Below are 23,440 nucleotides of genomic sequence, written 5' to 3' on the forward strand. Positions count from 1 at the left end.
ATACAGTGCCCAAAATGGCCGCCCATTCATTTCAATGCATTCTGCTCAGCCAGCGCATGTGCCGAAAAAATCTCGGACTTCCTGGTTTACTTCCGTGTACACGGGCCCATAGAGCATGCGCAGTTGAGTCACCTCCCATGATGCTCTGGGGCCTCCCATCATGCCCCGGGGCAACTTCAATGGCACCGACACGGCCGTGACGTCACGCCCAAAAAGAGACTTTTCTTTGACTTTTCTGGCCGTTATAAAACATTTTTGACGAATATAAAGTCCATGACTTAAAAATATAGAATACAAAGATTAGTAATTGCCGGTGATTACAGCTGGAGGTGTCCTGTGAACAGTTTTAGAGGCTTCTCTTTTACTATTGCGGTCTATGGGAAAAAAGCTTTCTGGGCTATTCGCATATTAGCGGTGACGGCAGCGTGCTCGCTGTGGTGACGGCAGCGTTTCCGCTCCCCTCTCCCACTGACACACCCGTGTTGACGGTAGCGTGGCCCTCCCCTCTCCCACCTGCATATTGGCGGTGATGGCAGCGTGCTCGCTCCCCTCTCCCACCGACACATTCGTGTGGACGGCAGCGTGACCGCTCCCACCGACACATTCGTGTGGACGCCAGCGTGTCCGCTCGTCTCTCCTACCAGCACATCCGTGGTGACGGCAGCGTGTCCGCTCCCTCTCCCACTGACACATCCGTATTGGCGGTAGCGTGGCCCTCCCCTCTCCCGCCGGCACGTTGGCGGTGACGGCAGCGTGCTCGCTGTGGTGACGGCAGCGTTTCCGCTCCCCTCTCCCACTGACACCTACGTGGTGACGGCGGCGCGTCCGCTCCCCTCTCCCACTGACACCTATTCAATTCAATTCAATTCAATTTTATTTATATAGCGTCTAATACAACAGATGTTGTCTCTAGACGCTTTCCAGAGATCCAGAACATGAACATAAACATAAACATAAACATAAACATAAACCCCCGAGCAATTATTATATAAACAATGGCAGGTAAAAACTCCCTTAGTGGGAGAAAAGCCTTAAGCCAAACAGTGGCAAGGAAAAACTCCCCTTTAGGAGGGAAGAAACCTTGAGCAGGACCAGGCTCATAAGGGGGGACCCTCCTGCCGAAGGCCAGACTGGGGGAGTCAGGGACGTCGACAGCACACAGCAGGCAGGTGGAAGCAGCAGCGGGATGACCAGAGGTGGGGGGGGGGGGGGCGTCAGCAGCACACAACAGTCATGTGGAAGCAGCAGCGGGATGACCAGAGGGGGGGGGGGGGGTGCAGGCAGGCGGAAGCAGCAACAGCAGACATCCACGTAGGCAGGTGGAAGAAGCAATGGGATGACCAGAGGGGGGGGAGGGCCGGGAACACAGGCCAGAACGCAGCTCCTGAGGCTCCGGCCTGCAAACATACACAAAAGAGAAAAAAAGGGGGGCCGGCACAAGAAACTACAGGAACAATGGACAAAAATGATAGCTATGAGATATTTATAATAAGTAAAAATGGTAATGGAGAAGAGAGGCAGGGAAAAGGAGAGGAGAAGAAGGGTGAGAGGCACCGCCCAGCGGATCATGTCGGTGCCCCCCTGCAGCATAAGCCTATAGCAGCATATCTACCGCAAAGCTATATTTGAGACTAACTATTATAGTTTTGTTCTATAGCTGCGACAATGACTACTGACTCTAACACACTAAAGTTTACACTACCTAGAGATTTACCAACACCAGCTAGAGGTTTACTTAACACTAACTATAAGCTTTACTAAACAGAAAGGTTTTAAGTTTAGTTTTAAAGGTGGAGGTGGTGTCAGCCTCCTTAACCCAGATTGGAAGTTGGTTCCAAAGTAATGGTGCCTGATAGCAGAACGCCCGCCCTCCAAATCTACATTTAGATACTCTAGGAACTACGAGTAAACCTGCACCCTGGGAGCGGAGAGCTCGGCCAGGAACATAAGGCACTATCAAATCTTGTAAATACTGCGGAGCTAAGCCGTTTTGGGCTTTATATGCAAGTAATAAAATTTTAAATTGAATTCTGAATTTTACAGGTAGCCAATGGAGCGACGCTAACACTGGAGAGACGTGGTCTCTCCTGCTAATTCCTGTCAGTACTCGTGCTGCTGCATTTTGGATCAGCTGGAGCCTATTCAGCAAATTACTTGGACATCCTGCTAACAACACATTACAGTAATCCAGTCTAGAAGATACAAACGCATGAACTAGTTTTTCTGCATCACTCTGCGAGAGGATTTTCCTAATTTTTGCAATATTACGGAGATGGAAAAACGCTATTTTACAAACCTGATTAACATATGGTTTAAACGACAAATCCTGATCGAAAACAACACCAAGGTTTCTCACAGTTGCACTGGAAGCCATCGCAACACCATCTAATCCCTTCCTAAGATGCTCTGGACCAAGAATGATAACCTCTGTTTTATCTGAATTTAGAAGCAAGAAATTTCTGGACATCCAGTCCTTGATGTCCCTAAGACATGCCTGAAGTTTAAGTAACGGTTCTGTTTCATCCGGCTTCATAGACAAGTAGAGCTGCGTATCATCAGCATAACAATGAAAGTGTATGCCGTGATTCTGGATTATACTTCCCAACGGCTGCATGTATAAACTGAACAAGACTGGCCCTAGCACTGAACCCTGCGGAACACCATAACAGACCCTCGACTGTTCTGAAGAAACCTCATGTACATGAACAAACTGGAACCTGTCAGATAGATATGATTTAAACCAACGTAGAGCTGTCCCTTTAATCCCAACAACGTGCTCTAACCTGTGCAGTAAAATGCCATGATCAACAGTGTCAAAAGCAGCACTGAGGTCCAGTAAAACCAATATGGACACTAATCCCTTATCTGAGGCCATAAGAAGGTCATTCGTAACTCGAACCAGTGCTGTCTCTGTGCTATGATGCATTCTGAACCCTGACTGAAAGACTTCAAACAGATCATTTCTATACAAATAGTCACATAACTGGCTTGAAACTGCCTTTTCCAGAATTTTAGATACAAATGGAAGGTTAGAAATTGGCCTATAATTAGCTAAGGTGTCTGGGTCAAGAGAAGGTTTTTTAAGTAAAGGTTTAATTACTGCCACTTTGAAAACCTGTGGTACATATCCTAAGCTTAGGGATAGGTTGATTTGGTCCAGTATTGTCACACCAATAAGAGAAAAAACATTTTTGAATAGTCGAGTCGGGATGGGGTCTAACATACATGTGGTAGACTTAGCTCTATTAACGAGTGAGGTCAGCTCAGGGAGGTCTATAGGATCAAAACAGTCTAGAGACAAGTCAGAGCCTAGGGAAGTCGCTAAAGCTGAAGAAACACCTACAACCGGCTGGTTGATTTCTTCTCTAATTCTCGTGATTTTACTGTTGAAGAAGCTCATGAAGTCCTCACTACTGAGAGCTGCAGGAATGCACGGCTCAACAGAGCTGTGACTCTTTGTCAGCCTGGCTACAGTGCTGAACAGAAAACGTGGGTTACTTTTGTTATCCTCTATCAACGTTGAATAATAAGCTGTTCTTGCTTTGCGAATGGCTTTTTTATATACTATTAGAATATCTTTCCATTCACGATAAGAGTCTACAGACCTACAAGAGTACCACTTCCTTTCCATTTTACGCACGCTTTGTTTCAACATGCGAATATCTGAATTGTACCAGGGAGTTAAGCTCCTGTGGCTAGAAACCCTCCTTTTCAAAGGAGCAACTTCATCTAAAGCTGAGTGCAACAGATCAGCAGTGTTACTAACAAGAAAATCAACATCAGAGGTAGAACCCAGGTCACTGGCCTCTATTGCTTCAGTAGAGGCTTCACTATTTTCCACTGTCGCAAGACGAGCAACGGTCTCCTTAAATTTAGCAATAGCTTCATCAGACAAACATCTGCTAAAATAATACCTCCTGCCCTGCACTTCAACATCAACAACATTCAATTCCAACGTTATTAAATAATGGTCGGATAAAAGGGAGTTAACAGGTGACACCAACAGACCATCAGTTTCAACACCGTAGGTGAGAACGAGATCGAGAGTATGACCAAAACAATGCGTCGGCCCGTCCACTTTTTGTGAGATACCCATTGATTCTAGAAGAGAATTGAAAGCTAATTTAAGATTATCGCTTTCAACATCCATATGAATATTAAAATCACCCACTATGATGAATTTATCTGTACTGATCAATAATCCAGAAAGGAAATCTGAAAATTCAGACAAAAACTCTAGATAAGCGCCAGCAGGGGGCCGATACACTACCACTAACACAACTGGCTTCTCTGATTTCCAGCTCGGAAATTTCAGACTAAGCGTGAGGCTTTCAAACGTATTATGATTGCACTTAGGTTCAATTTTTGTTTGGAGACTGGAGTTATAAATTGCTGCGACTCCTCCGCCCCGGCCCGTGTTTCTAGGAATGTGATGATTAAAGTAGCCGGGCGGAGTTGATTCATTCAAACTAACATACTCTTCATCCTGTAACCATGTTTCTGTTAAGCAGAAAACATCACTCCTGCTCTCTGTGATTATATCGTTTACTAACAGAGACTTGGAGCTTAATGATCGTATATTTAGTAGTCCGCATCTAATTTTTCGGTCTCTTATTGGTACCAAATGTGCATTGGTTTTAATTTTTACAAGATTATTTTGGTTAACGCCTCTATAACGCCGCACCTGGTGAACTAGTGGAGGGCGGGGAACTGCAACTACTTCTATTTTGCTAGGCACCTGGTTAGAGTTACCAGTTACATCATGTAATCTTATAGTTTTGTTGGCAGGCGTTGGTCCTCGAGAAGCAGCAGAGAAGTGTGTTAAACTACAGCTCTGCATCCTGGCCTGGACCCTGCGATGTCAGGGAGAGGGTCTAATGAAACAGGCCAAATTACTAGAGACAAGAGCAGCACCATCCCGGGTGGGATGAATGCCGTCTCTTCTAATCAGACCGGGCTTTCCCCAGAACGTTTCCCAATTGTCAATAAAGGCCACGTCGTTTTCTGAACACCACCGATACAACCAGCGACGGAGCGAGAGCATGCGACTAAACATGTCATCACTGGTCAAATTGGGGAGGGGGCCAGAGAAACCTACGGAGTCCGACATGGATTTAGCGAAGTTACACACCGAGACAATATTCATTCTGGTTACTTCCGACTGGCGAAGACGGGAGTCGTTAGCTCCGACATGGATGATAACTTTACCATATTTACGATTACCCTTTGCCAGTAGCTTCAAATTTGCTTCTATGTCGCCCGCTCTGGCCCCCGGGATACACCTAACTATGGTCTCTGGAGTCGGCTTCACATGTCTGACTATGGAGTCGCCAATCACCAGGGTCGGTTTCTCAACGGGTGTGTCGCTGAGTGGGGAAAATCGGTTAGACACGTGAAGCGGGTGGTGGTGTTCCGTGAGCCCTTTACTACGCTTCCCCCGAACCGTCACCCACCGGTCCTGACTGGCCGGCTGCTCGGGAGCTGCAGGGGAGCGGCTAGCCTCAGCTGCTATGGGCCGGTCCGCCGCTAGCTTAGCCTGGTTAGCTGAGGAGGCTATCGGACTATGGTCAAATTGGCAGAACCGGACCTCTAACTGACTGAGCCTCGCCTCCAGCCCTGTAAATAAACTACATTTTAAGCACTTACCGTCTTCACTAAAGGAGGCAGAGGAATAACTAAACATTTCACACACTGAGCAGCAAAGAGGTGAAACGGTGGGAGACGGAGAGCCCATGCTAAGATGCTAACGGAGGCTAACGGACAGAAAATGTATTGGTGATTGGTGACAGTGAAAGTTACGGAAGAGAAAATGAGCGAGTGTTGAAATAAAGACAGTAATGTACCAGATATAGTGCTATTTTACCAGAAAACAGTCTAAGTTTAAGACAAAAAAGTCGGGAGAGATCTGTGCCCGCACGCCGTGCAGCAGCAACGGACCGCAACACCAGGAAGTGACGCGATGCGTGACGCAGTACGTACCTACGTGGTGACGGCAGCGTGACCGCTCCCCTCTCCCACCGACACATTCGTGTGGACGGCAGCGTGACCGCTCCCACCGACACATTCGTGTGGACGGCAGCGTGACCGCTCCCACCGACACATTCGTGTAGATGGCAGCGTGTCCGCTCATCTCTCCTACCAGCACATCCGTGGTGACGGCAGCGTGTCCGCTCCCTCTCCCACTGACACATCCGTGCTGACGGTAGCGTGGCCGCTCCCCTCTCCCACCGGCATATTGGTGGTGACGGCAGCGTGCTCGCTGTGGTGACGGCAGCGTGCTCGCTGTGGTGACGGCAGCGTGTCCGCTCCCTCTCCCACTGACACATCCGTGCTGACGGCAGCTCGTCCGCTCCCTCTCCCACCGGCACATCCATGGCGACGGCAGCGTGTCCGCTCCCTCTCCCACCGGTTGCTGTGATGAAGCGTTCATGCCCAGGGTGCATGGCCGCCCTGGACCCTGCGGATGACCAGGGCCTCTGCGTGTCGTGCCTCGGCCCTGAGCAGCCGGGACCGTCGGCCAGCCTCCCCTCATCTCAGCCGGGGTCTTCTCTGAAGCGATCGGCAAAGAAAGTGGTGGGGGCCCCCAAACGACGGCGGATGACGAGCCAGCTCTCCTCGAAGGTAGATCGCTTGGCTGCCGACATGGAGCAGATGAAGGCGCTCCTCCTCAATCTGCAACCTGGTACTGGCCAGGTGGAACCTGCCATGCCAGAGTTTGCTCTGGGGTCGCCACCGCCGCTGCCGGAGGACGCCATCTCCATTGCAGCCTCGGCGAGCCACTTCAACGTGTCATCAGGGGACCCGGCCTCATAGCGCTCGGGGTTCTCCTCGCACTCATCTGCCCAGAGCTCTCGGGAGAGGACGGTTTGTTCCTCCGTGCAGAGCATTATCCGCACTGCCCTGGCACACTTGCAGCCGGATGCACCACGTGCGGAGGTGGCCTCTAGCGCCTTCCACAGGCGCAATCCTTCTCCGGTGGAATTCACCATTCCGTCTTCGTCGGATTTTTTGAGGGAGCTGCACTCATGCTGGAGAGATGTCACAGCCGGCTGATGACCGTGCTCTGACGGCGATGGAGGACGCTGCTGTGGCTGGTCTCCACCACATGCCCCCCCATCGAGCCCTCCATTGCAGCACTGATACTGGCTCCTGATGAGGCTCTGAAGCCAGATCCCAAGTGCCCCTCTACCCAGAGTAGGGTTACTGATGGGCATATTTGTAAGGCTTATGAAACAGCGGCACGCAGGCCGGCTGGGGAACACCCTTTCTCATCTGCTACTGGCTCTCTCCACCTCCCTGCAGGATGCACAGGTGGATGATTCCACACGGGACTTGTGTGATGTGTCCCTACAGGCTTTTGCCTCCCGAACGAGGGAACTGGGGCGGCTGATGTCCACCCTGGTGCACACGCGCCGTCATGTTTGACTGGCGCAGTCACCCCTGACGGAGACTGCTCGTAGGGTTCTTCGTCAGGCACCGGCAGATCCGGGGGAGCTGTTTGGGGCAACTGCCCTGGAAGCTCTGAACGCACCGCCCTGGCTGGTGTGACCAGGCAGCGGCTGGTGTACCTTCACAGGGGTGCGGCCGCTTCCTGTACACCGGGAGGCCCTTCACCGGCCCCACCGGCCCAGGGCGCTTGTTTCACGTGCCAGTCGCGGCACGTCACCGGTAGTTCCGGGGGTTCGCCTGCCGGGGCCACCGTTGTCGGTTCAGGGTGCTCCTGTGCGGGCTCTCCCTGTCACCGAGGATTTTTTTCACCAGGTGCGTGATGGCAACCCTTGCCCCTCTTATACCCGGGACTCATAGAACCGTAGTTACAGGCGTAACTTTCGTTTTACTGCTATTTCAACATTTAGAGCCATCACCAGAAAAATAACACCAGAAAAATGTGACAATTTTCACCTGTTTCAGGTACATTTTCACTTGAAATAAGTAGAAAAATCTACCAGTGTGACAAGATTTATCTTCTTATTACAAGCAAAAAAATCTTGTTCCACTGGCAGATTTTTCTACTTATTTCAAGTGAAAATCTACTTGAAACAGGTGAAAATTGTTGTTTTTTCCAGTGATGAGTCTTGTTTTAAGTGTAATAAGATTTTTTTTACTAAAATGAGACATTTTAACTAGAAATAAGACAAATATTCTTGTTAAGATTGTGAGTTTTTGCAGTGATCCATTTTACTTATCCTGTGAAGGACAGAGTCATATTGATAAGTTCAGAAAAGTGTTTTTTATTTTTGTGTTTTTGATGTATTTGATGTAAGCCCAGTGGATATTTAAAGCTTACAGAAGGCTGCATTTAACTGCTGCTATGTCATTCCTGCAGTATTTCTGCAGCTGTTTTGGTCACTGCTATTATTTGTAATATATTATATTATTTGTAATCAACACAAATTATCTGTCCCCATATGATAAAATCCACCACCCCCTGATTTTGTTTTACAACTCGAGTACTGGGTATAGGTGCTACTATCCGGTGGTGTAAGCAAGACATCCTGAAGAACTATGAAACATACTGTATGTATTCCATAATATAGACATCAGATGACACTTCCAGCAGCAGGAAAAATGCGTGGACATCCCTGGAAAAGAAGTCTTATGAAAGCATCATAACAAAACCTCAATGTGCTTTCCTGCATTAATGCTGCCACCACAGAGGAGCACATTACCTTTGTCAAAGGCCTAAAACAACCTAACACCACTACAAACCCGGACTCTGGAACTCGTTGCTGATCTCTTTGGCCCAGAGCACACTGTGCTCTGGGTAACAATTCAGCCTCTGATCCATGTCTTTATCTTCCCATTCTCTAACCTCATTATCTATGCAGGATTCTGAGTGGGTGGAGCTATGATAATGAGGCTCTGTGCTGATTGGCTGCCTGACGCGATACACCGCTACGAAAAAATGGCGGAAGCCCCGACCGGCAGAGTTAGTTGTGGGCGTGGTTTTACGCATCGCTCCTGTCATGACGTAACTACGGGAGCAGAATCTTATTGGCTCGTAGATCCACATCACACTGGACTGCTCATCCGGGCGGCTGTTCAGACACTGCAGAATTTGGTTGCTTTCCTCCTTCTCTGAGTTGGCAGGCTGAGGGGAGACCGCTTCATATATGTTGAAGCAAGAGGAAACCTGTTTTTCATAATAGGTCCCCTTTAAATAGATGAGGAAACAGTGTAGCGAGGAGGTCAGCACTGCTTCCTTATCACTACATTTAGAAGGCTTCTGGCTCAAATCCCAGCAGGGGTGTTTCTATGTGCTTCTTAGGCTTCCTGTGGTTCTAAAAAACATGCACCTGTGTCAGGTTCTAAACTGCCCAAGAGTGAGTGTGTGTGGTTGTTATGCTGCAATATGTATGGCCCTAAGATGGACAGGTGGCCTGTCTAGGGCATCAACCCATGAACCCATGAATCCATGAACCCATGAACCCATGTATCCATGAATCCATGAATCCATGAACCCATGAACCCATGAATCCATGAACCCATGAATCCATGAACCCATGAATCCATGAACCCATGAACCCATGAACCCATGAATCCATGAATCCATGAATCCATGAACCCATGAACCCATGAATCCATGAACCCATGAATCCATGAACCCATGAATCCATGAACCCATGAACCCATGAACCCATGAATCCATGAATCCATGAACCCATGAACCCATGAATCCATGAGCCCATGAACCCATAAGCCCATGAACCCATGAATCCATGAATCCATGAACCCATGAACCCATGAACCCATGAACCCATGAATCCATGAACCCATGAATCCATGAACCCATGAACCCATGAACCCATGAACCCATGAATCCATGAATCCATGAACCCATGAACCCATGAATCCATGAGCCCATGAACCCATAAGCCCATGAACCCATGAATCCATGAATCCATGAACCCATGAACCCATGAACCCATGAATCCATATTTAGTGATTAACAGGTTAATGAATATAGTGAAGTATAAACTTTAACAAAATATTGATTAATGAAGCGAAGTACAAATACCTCAAACTGTACATAAGTAAGTCTACTTACATGTAATAAACAGTGTGTTACAACCAGCGGTGAATATGCAATACGGTACAGGGGGGTCAAACTATGGAATACATATTCCCATTTAGCAAAAAAATGCTTCTCTGTACAAGCTTTTAAAGGATGTCTGAAACACCACTTACTTTTTGTTTTGTGAATGGAACTGCTCTGGCATAAGTAATGGATGTGCTGAAAAATGTTACCGTCTTGTGTAATCTCCTTGAAATTATTATTTTTTTGTTCATCTGGTTTATTTAGTCGTTTATTTTTTTGTTTATTACTACAATTATTAAATTGTACTCGTTTTTCATTTATCCGATCATTTTTCTTTTGTGTAAATTCTTTGTAATTTTCCTTTAATTTCTATCATCTATAGATTTCTAACTGATAATTTGTATATTTTGTTGTTATAAGTATGATATTACATTTTATGTTAACTATAGGTGGAGGCACCTGATAAGCTCTTTGAGTTTTCGCCTCCTCCTGCACTTTAAATTTTTAAAGTTGGTACTTTTATTTGTGTAATGTTTAACTGTGCAAATAAATAAATCTAAATCTAAAAATCTAAGAAGAAGAGATGGTCGGACTGATGAATAGTTTAGATTCAAAAGTATAGTTAGGCTACTCAATGTGATATGCCAGATGTGGTTTGTTAACACATTCAAGACCTAAAGTCTAGATAAATTATATACTGTTTCTACAGTAATTGCAATCATCCATGGAAAATTAATCGGACCCTGTTTTTGGGTAAGTGGCTAAAAAAACTAAATATAAGTGGTTGCCAAGTTTGCTATTGTCAGCGTTTTTCACTTTTTTTTTTTTTAACTTGACAACTCCGCCTGTACTTAGTCAACGACGCACTGCTATATGCGTGAAAAACGGCCACGGGAAACCAATCTGGCAACCTGGTTTCTTAACTTCCCTTAGCTTTTAAAGCCGAACTATTGCAGTATTGTAGAAAAATACAACTTTTTGAGCTTGTGACTTTTTTTGTTTTGTTTATGCCAAAGTTTGTTTACTTTATACTGCACGGTTTAGCTCCCCCAAAATACTTTCTCAATTGCAGACACCAGAACAGTGGAGTGCCATCCCTTCAAATATTTGATGTTGATGTTAAGAAATGGTTGAAAGACAGTCACATTACTTATGTTGTCATTAATCATTGTCTGATAATGTCTCTGAATGTTTGCTATAAACACTGGTTTGTGCTACAGGTGTATTTATTATTATACTAAATATTAATATTATGATTAATATAAATTATTAATTAATTTCTGGAGGTTAAGTCTGATATATAATTAATAATTAATTCAAATTATTTATAATTATTTATTATTATTATAACAGCCTCCCTACTTAGTTTAATTACTCTAAACTTAACTATCTTAAATATTAACCGGCACATGATCGGGGGCATCTGTCACGTGTCCAGGATCCCCCTCGTCACTATGACGTATAGGGGGCTCCCAGAGGGATTATTTTCATTTTTTCATTCATTTGTCTGGCTGTATCTCTTATTTTGGCGGGCCGGAAGTCAGACTTTTGGAATGCAAGAAAATCCGGTTGGTTTTCAAAATAAAACTGCTTTCTGTGGGCTCGACTCGCTCCGCTATCAAAATCTGGTTTGGGGGGGGGATCCCCACCACCATCCCCGTCGGCATACGTGGCCATGTATATATCACGGCCACGTATCCCAGCACCAAAATGTTGCAATTTCAATTTATTATTCTGGCGAGATCTGAAAATAATTCCCAACCACGAGGAAGCATGTGATTGTGTACATTCACTGAGAGAATATTATGAAATTAAAATATATATTTCTCACTATAAATGTAATCAAAACGCATTTCTATGCAGAAACTAAATCAAAATATTGATTTTTTTCACAGCACCGTCCAACAACCAAAATGTTACTTTTTCACATTTTTAAAACGTTACCGTTTTACATTATTCTGACGAGATCTGAAAAAACGTTGCAACCACGAGCAAGCAAGTGATTATGTAAATTCACTGAGTGAATATTATGAAAGTAATATATATATATTTCTATGCAGAAACTAAATCAAAATATTGATTTTTTTCACAGCACCGTCCAACGACCAAAATATAACTTTTTCACATTTTTAAATGTTACCGTTTTACATTATTCTGACGAGATCTGAAAAAACGTTGCAACCACGAGCAAGCAAGTGATTATGTAAATTCACTGAGTGAATATTATGAAAGTAATATATATATATTTTTTATGCAGAAACTAAATCAAAATATTGATTTTTTTCACAGCACCGTCCAACAACCAAAATGTTACTTTTTCACATTTTTAAAACATTACCGTTTTACATTATTCTGACGAGATCTGAAAAAAACGTTGCAACCACGAGCAAGCAAGTGATTATGTAAATTCACTGAGTGAATATTATGAAAGAAATATATATATATTTCTATGCAGAAACTAAATCAAAATATTGATTTTTTTCACAGCACCGTCCAACAACCAAAATGTTACTTTTTCACATTTTTAAAACGTTACCGTTTTACATTATTCTGACGAGATCTGAAAAAACGTTGCAACGACGAGCAAGCAAGTGATTATGTAAATTCACTGAGTGAATATTATGAAAGTAAAATATATATATTTCTATGCAGAAACTAACTCAAAATATTGATTTCTTTCACTCAAAAATGAAAAATGTCCACCATGTTTGTTGCTGTCACGGCCAGAATCTTAAAAGTCACCTGACTTGGACGCAAAATGAATAGGCAGAAAAATGTAACAGTTATACATTTCAAGGGCTAATATTGTAACCCCTCTACGTTTTTGCACTTTGGACCAACGTAGGCAGGGTACGTTTTTATGTGAGACTGGGTTGCAGATCCAGATGAACCTCAGGGGTCTGGGAGCTTCATAGGAACTAACAGATCCAGATGAACCTCAGGGGTCGGGGAGCTTCATAGGAACTAACAGATCCAGATGAACCTCAGGGGTCTGGGAGCTTCATAGGAACTAACAGATCCAGATGAACCTCAGGGGTCTGGGAGCTTCATAGGAACTAACAGATCCAGCATGTATTTTGGTCCAAGACCATTCAGTGCTTTGTAGACCAGCAGGAAGATTTTAAACTCTATCCTTTGATTCACTGGAAGCCAGTGTAGCGATTTCATGACCGGTGTACTATGGTCCAGTTTCCTGGTGTAATATGGTCCAGTTTCCTGGTGTAATATGGTCCAGTTTCCTGGTGGTTGTAAGGTGGTTTGTGAAAAAGGCAGCAAAGTCATTGCCTGCCTTTTCAGACAGCAGTTCAGGTGGGATTGAGGTTGTGGGATTTGTCAGTCTGTCTACCACAGAAAACAGTGTATTACTGTTTCTATCGATAATCTCTGAAAAATATGATTGCCTTGCGTTCTTCAGTTTCTGGTTATAGTTGCGAAGACTCTCTTTATAAATGTTGTAATTTACCTGAAGTTTGTTTTTGCGCCACCTGCGTTCTGCTTGTCTACATACCCTTCTCTGTGCTTTAACCAGTGTTTCTCCAGAGTGACTTTTTCCTCCCTGAGGAACTTTGGTCTTAATTGGGGCGATAGGATCAATAACAGTCATAAGATTGGAACTGAAACTGTTAACAAGGTCATCAACTAGAACTGAGGGAAGGGTTGGTGATGGTGTAAAACAATGGGTGAATAATGCACAGGTGTTATCATTTATATAACACTTTCTGATTACCTCTGCTTCACCTTTCATAGGATTGGCAACCTCCGAGATATTAAGACCTTTGGAAATAATTAAATCTAGAAAGTGTCCTCTGTTATGCATTGGTTCTGTGACATGCTGGTAAAGCCCGGAATTATCCAGAATATTTAAAAGTTCCTTAGCACACCCATCTTTAGGATTATCAACATGAATGTTAAAATCACCCACTAAAACAACACAATCAAAATCCATGCACACAACTGACAGTAGTTTGGCAAACTCATCAAAAAACCTTGCATCATATTCGGGGGGGGGGGGGGGGGATCTGTAGATGGTCACTAAGATTGCTCGAAAGGGGGATTTTAACTGAATGGCAACATATTCAAAGGAGTCAAAATGACCATAAGACATTTTCTTGCATTGGACGCGTCTCCAGTTGGGGCTTGGTGAGACCCCTCGTTGGGCTGTTGGGGCTGGGGGAGACTCCACCTGTTGGGGTGAGGATGAGGATGAGTTTCTCTCTGACTCTGCTGTCCTCCAAGGTCACTCAGCGTCCTCACCAAAGCGTCGTCTTATCGGTTGTTTTGGAACATCCTGCCTCTTGTTCTTAATGGGGGCTGCTTGTTTGTGGCGCAAATGATAAAAAATTATCTCCTTCCTGAACCGTCGGTACAGGTCCACTGGAAAACAACTCAGTATTTAAGCATCAGGCTTTGTTCGTCAGATCAGTGAAGTCTTGCTTTAATACCTCTGATTGTTGCTTCACAACATCAAGGGCTCCTATGTGTATGATGAGAGCTTTAGCTGTCGGATGCTCAGCGGCAATGCTCAGGATCTTCTTCGCGATGTCAGACACAGATATCAGAGTACCGGTACCTTTCTGTTTTTGCTGCAGAAGGACTTTATCTCATTCACAGCTCCGTCGCCCACTATCAGTGTACGAGGCCCAGTGGTTAGCTCTGCCTGTAGCCCTTCAGCAAATTATTTAGCCTCATACCTGTCTCTGGAGCCGGAAAATGAGCTTTCTCTCAGGGAGTCAGGATTTTGAGAGAGTGGAGTAAATCTGTTCTCCAGTAGAATCCCTGTGTCTTGGGGCAATTTGTTCTTAGCTTTTGTTGTTGCCGTCTTTCTCTTACCTGGTACTGGGGTTGAAGAGACATTCCTGTGCGGTGGTAGTGCAGGCCACTCTGTGTCGTCCAAAGTCAGCTGGTGCTGGGTTCTGCCTGATAAGTGTCTTCTCAAATCTGAGGGAGGCAATTTGTAGTGCTTTGGCTTTGCACAAAGAGAGTTCCAGTTTATACATGGCTCCTGTTGTGTCTTGGTGGTGTTAGTTAGCTTTCGATTAGCCTGCTCCCTTTCACTGTTTTGGGAAATCGGCAGAGTAGATTCCCATATTGTCCATTTATCTCCCCATTCACTTCGAGCCTGTGAATTTTTGTTTCCAGTACTGCTATCTTCTGGAGCAGTTTGTAGTAATCATCCATGGAAAAGGTAAAGGGAAGCATCTTCCTGCTAATTAGCTTCTGCTAGCTGAGTTCCTCAATCCCAGTCATGATAGCGCAGGCTTGTGCTGCTGATAAGCTACGCTCACAGAGTGGTAAAACGGTTTAAAATAAAAGTGGTAGTCTTCGGTAATTACCATAAATTAAGCTCCCGGTGGTAAGGTATCCAGGTCCTGCTTTCCTGAAATTGTTTTGCAGAAAAAAAAGGATTACAGTGGAGAGAAGAAAAGCAAAGCGGGGGAGCAAGAGAGCGAAGCGTCTGCACTCAGCCAGAGACATGTAGAACAAGTTTAGAGGAAGCTAAAAGGGTACTTAGAAGGGCAGAACATCTTAGGAAAAAGAAGAAGAGTAATGAAAAAATAAGCTTTTTATAGAGAGCGGGTGGGTATCTTTACTCTTTTACTCTCTTTACTCTTTACTCATAAAAGACTAAGTTTGTTAAAGGACTGTTAGCCAGGAAAAAGGAGGGCAGCTCAAAGCAACAAGACTGGAGGTTGAAGAATATTTAAGAATGACCTATTCAGATTTAGAGAAGGAAAGAAAAGTAAGTTCCCTTTCATAATATTTCGCTTGATGTCTCACTATGTGATGCACGCCCCGCTGCAGACCTCAGAAGCATTAATGTCATTACGACAATCCTGATTGGCTGGTGAAATGTGTCCATCAGCCACAGGTAGTACCACTTACCTTAAATATCCCGTGCAGACGACACCACGTCATTCAAACATCTCTTCTCACTCGGAGCATATCTCACGTCCTGGGATTGTTAGCTGAACTGTCTACAGACAGATCTTATTTAGCTTCTGTCGCTAGGCTAGCCTTAGTTTTTTTTATCTGCTTTGTTGGTCACACCAGATTGAATTTGGTGCTTTCCTCTCCCTCCACGGCTTGGTTGGCACTGTCTTCCACGCCTCACCAAGGCTGCTTGAGTACCGAGTGTTAGCACACCAGCTAATTTCTCAATTTTTCCCAGTTAACACACCAGCTAACTGCACACCAGCTCGCGGGGCATGGAGGCAAAAACCCCTCACCCCAGAGGGCACGGAGACTCCTGGGCCTGTCCATGTCGCTGTGGGAACAAGATATCAAGCAAGGATCTACACCAGGTCTTCAGGATGCTGACACACGCATCCCTGCTGCACCTTGTGCGACAGAGCGATTAGTTCACTTCTGTCGATCTGAAAGACGCATATTTCACATCCCGATTTATGCTCCCCACAGAAAGTATCTAAGATTTGCTTTCCTGGGGATCTGTTACGACCACCAAACCCTTCGCTCAGTCTTTAAGCCTGAAGGTGTTTTTGCAGTGCATGGAGGCGGCAATAGGCCTGCTGAGACAGCAGGGCATCCGCCTTGCCACATATCTGGACGATTGGCTGCTGCTGGCACAATCGGAGCAGGAGGCCAGAGTGCACACACTTATTGTTATACAACACCTACTCGATCTAGGTTTCATGATAAACGTGGAAAAGAGCATGCTGTCCCCGGCGCAGGGCATAATCTTTCTGGGATTATCCCTGGACTCAGTGACTTTCTCTGCTCGCCTGTGGGCAGAGCGAGTGAAAGCTTTCAGGACGTGTCTCGCGCTTTTTCATCCAGGCAAATCTGTTCAGTTCAGATTGTGTCTTCAGTTACTATGGCTGATGGCGTCTGCCATTCTCGTAGTCCATCTTGAGTCCATCTCGAGTTTTGGGTGGCCTAATAAGGGCTGGATCCTGTGCGTCATGGCGCACGGAGAGTGCTGGTCACAACGGGGTGCACCAGGGCGCTGCGTCACTGGCAAGTCCCGTCCTTTCTGACCCACGGGGTGCCCATGGCCCATGCCCTGTCCAGGAAGGTGGTCACTATGGACGCCAGCCTGACAGGTTGGGGCGGAATTTACGAGGGCCGATCTCTGAGGGGCCACTGGAGTGTGGACCTCCAGCGGTCACACATACATTTTCTGGAACTTCATCATGTCCCGGTGAGGACAGACAATATGACGACGGTGGCGTACATCAACCGCCAGGGGTGATTACGCTCCCATTGGTTGCACATGCTGGCACGCAAACTGATCCTGTAGAGCTGCGGTCATCTTCTCTCCCTGAGAGCGACCCAAGTACCGGGAGCCCTGAACACGGACGTGGACCTGTTGTCCAGGGGCACTCCAGTATATGGGGAGTGGACACTGCATCCGGAGATTGTGGAATTGGGTGCGTTTTGGTCAGGCCACGTGGATCTGTTTTACTCTCTGCACAGCATAGACGCCTGGCCGTGCAAGTTTCTGTACGCTTTCCCTCCCTGGCCTTGATACCCCCTACTCTGTCCAGAGTGAGGCAGCACGGCCACGCACTGATTTTGATAGCTCCGCACTGGCCAGCATTGCATTGGCTAGCAGAGATATATCAGTTGTGGTCCTTCACCCGCACCCAGAGCGCCTGGCGCTGTGGGCTTGGCCCGTGAGTGGCTAAATCTGTCAGCTGTGGGACTTTCACAGCGGGTGATTAGCACTATACAAAGTGCTCGAGCCTCCTCCACTAGGTCCCTGTATGACTGTAAGTGGAGAGTGTTTGAGGGATGATGTCAAAGAGATGGCCACATTCCTTTTCATTGTCCAGTAGGAGTGATATTGTCATTCTTGCAGGACCTGATTGACAAACGGAAAGCCTTCTCCACGGTCAAGGTTTACTTGGCAGCTATTGCTGATTGTCACGTGGGGTTTGGGAAGAAAACAGAGAGCCAGCACCCGCTGGTTTGCCGTTTTATGAAGGGAGCAGGAAGGCTTTTACCCGTGTCCTAACCACTGGTACCACCATGGGATCTGGCTGTGGTTCTGGAGGGGCTTAAGGGCCCCCCTTTGAGCAACTGGAGGGGGCAGGTTTGAAACACGTATCTCTAAAGGCAGTGTTGCTGTAGGCGCTGGCTTCGGCTAAGCGGGTTAGTGACATCCACATGCCTTCAGTGCACCCGTCATGCGCTCAGCTTTTTCTGGGGGATGTGAGGATGATTTTGAAGCCCAACCCGGCATTTGTGCCTAAGGTGGTGGGTTCATGTTCTCCCATTGACTTTGTGGCTTTTGTTGCCCCACCAGGGGAGCCCTCTGTGAGGCTTGGGAAGACAGTAACATCGAAGGCATCGAAGTGGATGAGAGTTCTTCTAAAAAAAGTAAAATTGACCCAACTTATATACCTGATTCGTGATGCCTTTTGGACGTTGTTGAAATCTCCCCTCCTGTAGCTCTGCAAGAGCGTGGCTGCATGCGCACCCCTCTGATTGGTCAGATGTCGAGTGCCGTCAATCATTGCGCGGTCAGATTAGAGATCTCTTTTCTGTCCTCCGCCTCATGGTAGCGCATATGCACAATGGCTGTGCATAAATGTGGCCCCCGTAGAAAGATGAGGGCCTACGCACAGCACGTGTTGTGCGTTTAGGGAGGGACAGCCCTGCTATTGATGATTAATAGCGCAATAGAATAATAGCCTACTTGGTTCTACAGAACTATGACTCTTTCAAAAAAATAAACCTGGGTTCTTATTTCATCGGGTAATGTTGAATAGTTAACATTTCTAGCCCTGCAAAGAGCTCTATTATAGGTTTCCATACTGCATGGCCTTCTTCCATCTAAGTAGAACACCATAATATTTCCAGAGTTCTCCCAGTTTTCTGTGTTTTAAACATAGAGCTTTGAATCAAACTAGGAAACCAGCCTCCTCTGACTGATTAGCTCTTTTCCATAGTTGTGATATTGTAACGTGTTAGAGGAATTAAGACCACAGTGCTGTCAACACCAGTGCTGACAATCAATCTGGGCAAGAGTAATGTCTTGCTATTAAGGAGGAAAGCAGTCAAAATCTAAAGAATATGGAGGTTTAGAGCTACCTAATTTTCAGTATTACTTCCTTGCCAATAAATTACAGTATATTGTAAAATGGTCAAAAGATCATGCTTTAGATAGTCAATGGCTGGACTCAGAGCAAGTGTTTTGCAACGAACTAGAAATCTCAGAGTTACCATTTATTAGTCAAAGTATCAAACGTCATTAATGTTTCAAAAGCATTAATATTAGCACAACTTTATCAGCTTGGTGGGAATTTCTTAAAGTAGCTAAAATTTCACCTTTTCCATGTGATCGTACTCCCATATGGAACAACCCAGACATCGTGAAAAATGATAAAAAGATGGTTAATTTCATTCAATGGAGAGATCAAGGAATACAGTACTTACAGCACGTAATTGTAGGAGGACAGTTTGTACCTTTCAATACACTTATTGTTCAATACGGAGTTAGCAGGAATACATTTTTAGAGTATCAACAACTTAAGGCCATAATAAATAAAACATACAAAATTAGTCAATTAAACTTACAACTTCCCGCTAAGATAATAGATTTATTGAATCTAAGCACTTTAAAGTTGTTATCAAAACTCTACAGGTTAGTATCTAAACTGGACGATTCAGTCTCTCTTCCGATTTCCAAGTGGGAGGCGGACCTCTCTCTTAATACTGACCAGTTTTCTTGGTCACAGATATGCTTAAATACGTTTACTATGACTAAAAACCCAAACTTACAACTTATACAGTACAAAGTTCTTCATAGAATACATTATACTGGACAAAGGATGCACACCGGTACAGAGGTTCTGGAAGGAGATTTGTGAGGATTTATCCACATGGATCAACTACAGAATCCCAGTGTGCCCCACGGTATGTATATTAGGTCACCTGGGAGACGTGGAAATAGAACCTAACTGCACACACTGGGTCCTCACTGCCTTATGTATCGCAAAGAAAACCATTCTAGTAAATTGAAAACAAAAATCCAGTCCGGATCGGGCCTCCCCTGACCGGGCGGTGCACGGGCGGACGCGGCGGCGGGGTGGCACCATTCCCAGGTGTTTATGTCTTATGTTGTCAGTATGAATGGGAGGATGTTGGACCGTTTCCCCCTCGGTCTGGGGGCTCCGGCGGCGCCGGGGGCGCCCGTGGAGGTACGGTGGGGCCCTGGCCCGGCTCGGAGGGCCGGCCCCCGTTTACTGGATGGCCGGTGGGGGAACGCGGGTGTCTTACCAGGGCCGGCTTTGCTGGTCCTGCCTCCTGGCTTTGGCCTCCGCTCCCCCTCCTTCCCCCCCCTACACGATTCATACGCACATAGGCGAAGGGCGGGGGGTCCGGGTCGTGGGGGGCATTGTCCCGCATGGCCCGGCACTCCCCGCCTCACGGTTTTTACAGCAAAATAGACACTGCACACTCAACACTTAATAAATACATTTGACAAGGACACGTAGTTCGGGAGGCGGGGTTCGGTGTCAAATCGATACTTGGCCCTCCCCCTCCCTGTTTTTATGGCATTAATCACATGCACTCAACACCAGGGGCGGGAGGGGGTCCCACATCACCCGCGTTCCCTCACCGGCCTGGGATAGGTGGGTCGGGATACCCGGGCCTGGCGGGGCTCGCTGTGCAGCCTGGGGTGCCTTCTGGCGGTGCTGGACCCTCCCGGGGAGGGGGAAACGGTGCGTGATTGTGTGTCTGTGTCGGTGAGAATGCGGTATGGAAGGGTCCTGCCATGGAGGATTTGGGCCTCCATTGGCAGGACATCAAAACTTAATAATTTATCAATATTATATTATACAAAGATGGTTATTATTATTATTATTATTAGTATTATTATTATGTATAGTATATCATATTATTATTAGTATAGATATCAGATAGTTGAATGGATGAATGAATGGGATGCCTGGGTCTGGGGCCTTCCGTTGTCGGGCCTGCACGGGTGTCGCCTTGTTGGGGGGTTCCCTCTCTCCGGGCCCGTGTCCGGTCCCCCCCGCTGCCTCTGCGGCGGGGCGCCCCTCTGGTCTTGGAGGGCCACTTTCGTGGGGGGCGGGTGCGCCTGCCCGCGTCGGCGGCCGGGGCGGCTCTGTCTCTCCGGGCAGGCTGGCCCCCTGCCGGGTGGGGGTCGTTGGCCTGAAGGGTGAGGGCCTCCTGGCTGCGTGTCCGTAGACATACACACTGGCTTGTTCACCTGCATGCTGGCTCTCTAGTTTTTGGGGTTAGGTAGCGGTAGCGGTAGCTTAGCTCAGACTGCGATCAGATCTCAAGATTTAGGTCGATTGCTGTTGTTGTTTTGGTTAGCTCCGTGCCGGTTTCGTGTTTTGTTTGTGGTTTTTTGTTGCAGATTTCCAGTGCTTGACGTGTGTTTCCGTGTGTTCCTGCTTCCTGGATTGGCAGTGGATGTCGTCACCCCCCCCCCCCCCCCCCCAAAAAAAAAAACAAAACAAAAAAAACACTGGGTTTGTATGTGTATATTTATGTATGTGTACGCATATGTATGCATATATATATATGTATATATATTAAATATAGTAATAATGCACATATGTATACTTTTGGTTTCTACCGTCATGGTATCAATCATTAATATGTGTGCAGACAAGGGAGAAAAAAAAAAAAAAAAAAAGGAGGAAAGCAGTAACGGAACTGTTTCCTTAAACTTAATAACAGCACCCTCTAATAAACACCTAGTATAATGACATTTTCTCTCACATGCCCAGTGCTAATTAAAAGACTTAATGGTAGACTGCTGCCAGTCCTCCAGCTGCGCTTTGAGAAATATGAAAAATATCATTAGAACAAATACGTTGTTGTTGCTTCAACTTTCGCGCAAATGCAAATGCAGCAATGTAACTGACGTTGCTCCCCTTAGCACCTGGACAAATAAAACAAACCGGTTCTCTGCTGGTTCGCAAATTGAACGAGTTGGGAACCAGCACCAGCACTGGCCCAGAACCAGCCCTGGAACCGGTATGTGTGATTCCAGCCTTTGAGCTGTAAACCTGCTGCTGGTCAACAAGAACAGGCGAGAAGAGCCCGCCTTCAAATCAACTGAATATCATGTTTTTGCTTTGATAGTTTGGCCTGCTCTGCTGATGGCATGTAACCGAAGTGAGGCCAGAGGAAGGATGTCAGGGAGATTTTTAACACACGGGGGCAATTATATCTTTATTTTAGATTAAATTATATTACCAAAAATGCTCATGTTTTTATTTGCAGGTTCCATTCAATTCAATTCAATTTTATTTGTATAGCTTCTAATACAACATATGTTGTCTCTAGACGCTTTCCAGAGACCCAGAACATAAACCTCCGAGCAATTATTACGTAAACAACGGCAGGTAAAAACCCCCCTAGGGGGAGAAAAACCTTAAGCCAAACAGTGGCAAGAAAAACTCCCCTTTAGGAGGGAAGAAACCTGGACCAGGAACTGGCTCATAAGGGGGGACCCTCCTGGCATAATTTCAGAGTGGAATTGTCCGGGTTTGGTTGAGGTATTATCGTCACTGTCCTCCCTGAAGGCGATGATGGCTGATTGTGGCATGTTGGAGTTTTAGCAGCAGAACCTGAGCCAGCTGTTGCATCGATCGATCCTGCAGTGATATTTGTGTTTTTTAAAACAGCACAGCACTACAGTATATTTGGTGATATTTGGTGTTAGAAGACGCATGCAAATAGGTTTCTGAATACCCCATAACCCTGAATGGGAACAAGTGAGTCTCGATGACGGATGGATGGGTAGATGAACGGGGGTGGCCTTTTAATAAGATTAATTTGGAAGGACATTTGAAGAGGGCTTCTCTTAATGAGTTAAAAGAATTGACACTTAAAGGGAAAGTTCGGTTTTTTACAACCTGGACCTTATTTCTGGCATTTTTTATGGTTGTATACTCACCCAGATGTGTTTGGTGTCATTTGGAGTCCTTCGGAAGATATTAGGAGTTTTTTGCGAGCCTCTTCTCCCTATAACGGTAGTGAACGGGGGCACTCGCGGGACACAGACTATGCAGCGTCTAAATAACACATGATTGCCGCGAAACTCTTCATTTCTTTTATGAATCACTAGATCTGCTTCCAGGACCTGTTGTAACATTGTGGCGCTGTCTGTGTAATAAATAAAATAAATAAATCCGTTTGTAAACAAGACCTCTGAACTCATGACGTCATCGCGAGTGCGCGCACTCTGTCTTCCGTTCAGTGAGTTCTTCAGCTGTATACTCCGGCTCAAAACGGTAAGGACGTCCATCATATTCAAAGTCGTCGTCCACAACCTCAGAATTTGACAAATATTCAGACATGTTTCAAATAACTATCAGTAAACTAACAGTAGTGAACTCCAGCTGTACACGGAGCTGTGTCTGGGACGCGCACACAGAGATGACGTCATGAGTT

General features: G+C 45.9%; 1 protein-coding gene across 1 annotated transcript in view; it reads left to right on the top strand.

Annotated features, from left to right (window-relative positions):
- The window catches only part of fbxl16 (F-box and leucine-rich repeat protein 16), a 66,424-nt gene that overhangs the window by 16,199 nt on the left and 26,785 nt on the right, over positions 1–23,440 (top strand). The gene's annotated exons all lie outside the window — the stretch shown is intronic.

Source organism: Cololabis saira, chromosome 21 (genome assembly GCF_033807715.1).
Source record: "Cololabis saira isolate AMF1-May2022 chromosome 21, fColSai1.1, whole genome shotgun sequence".
Taxonomy (NCBI): domain Eukaryota; kingdom Metazoa; phylum Chordata; class Actinopteri; order Beloniformes; family Belonidae; genus Cololabis; species Cololabis saira.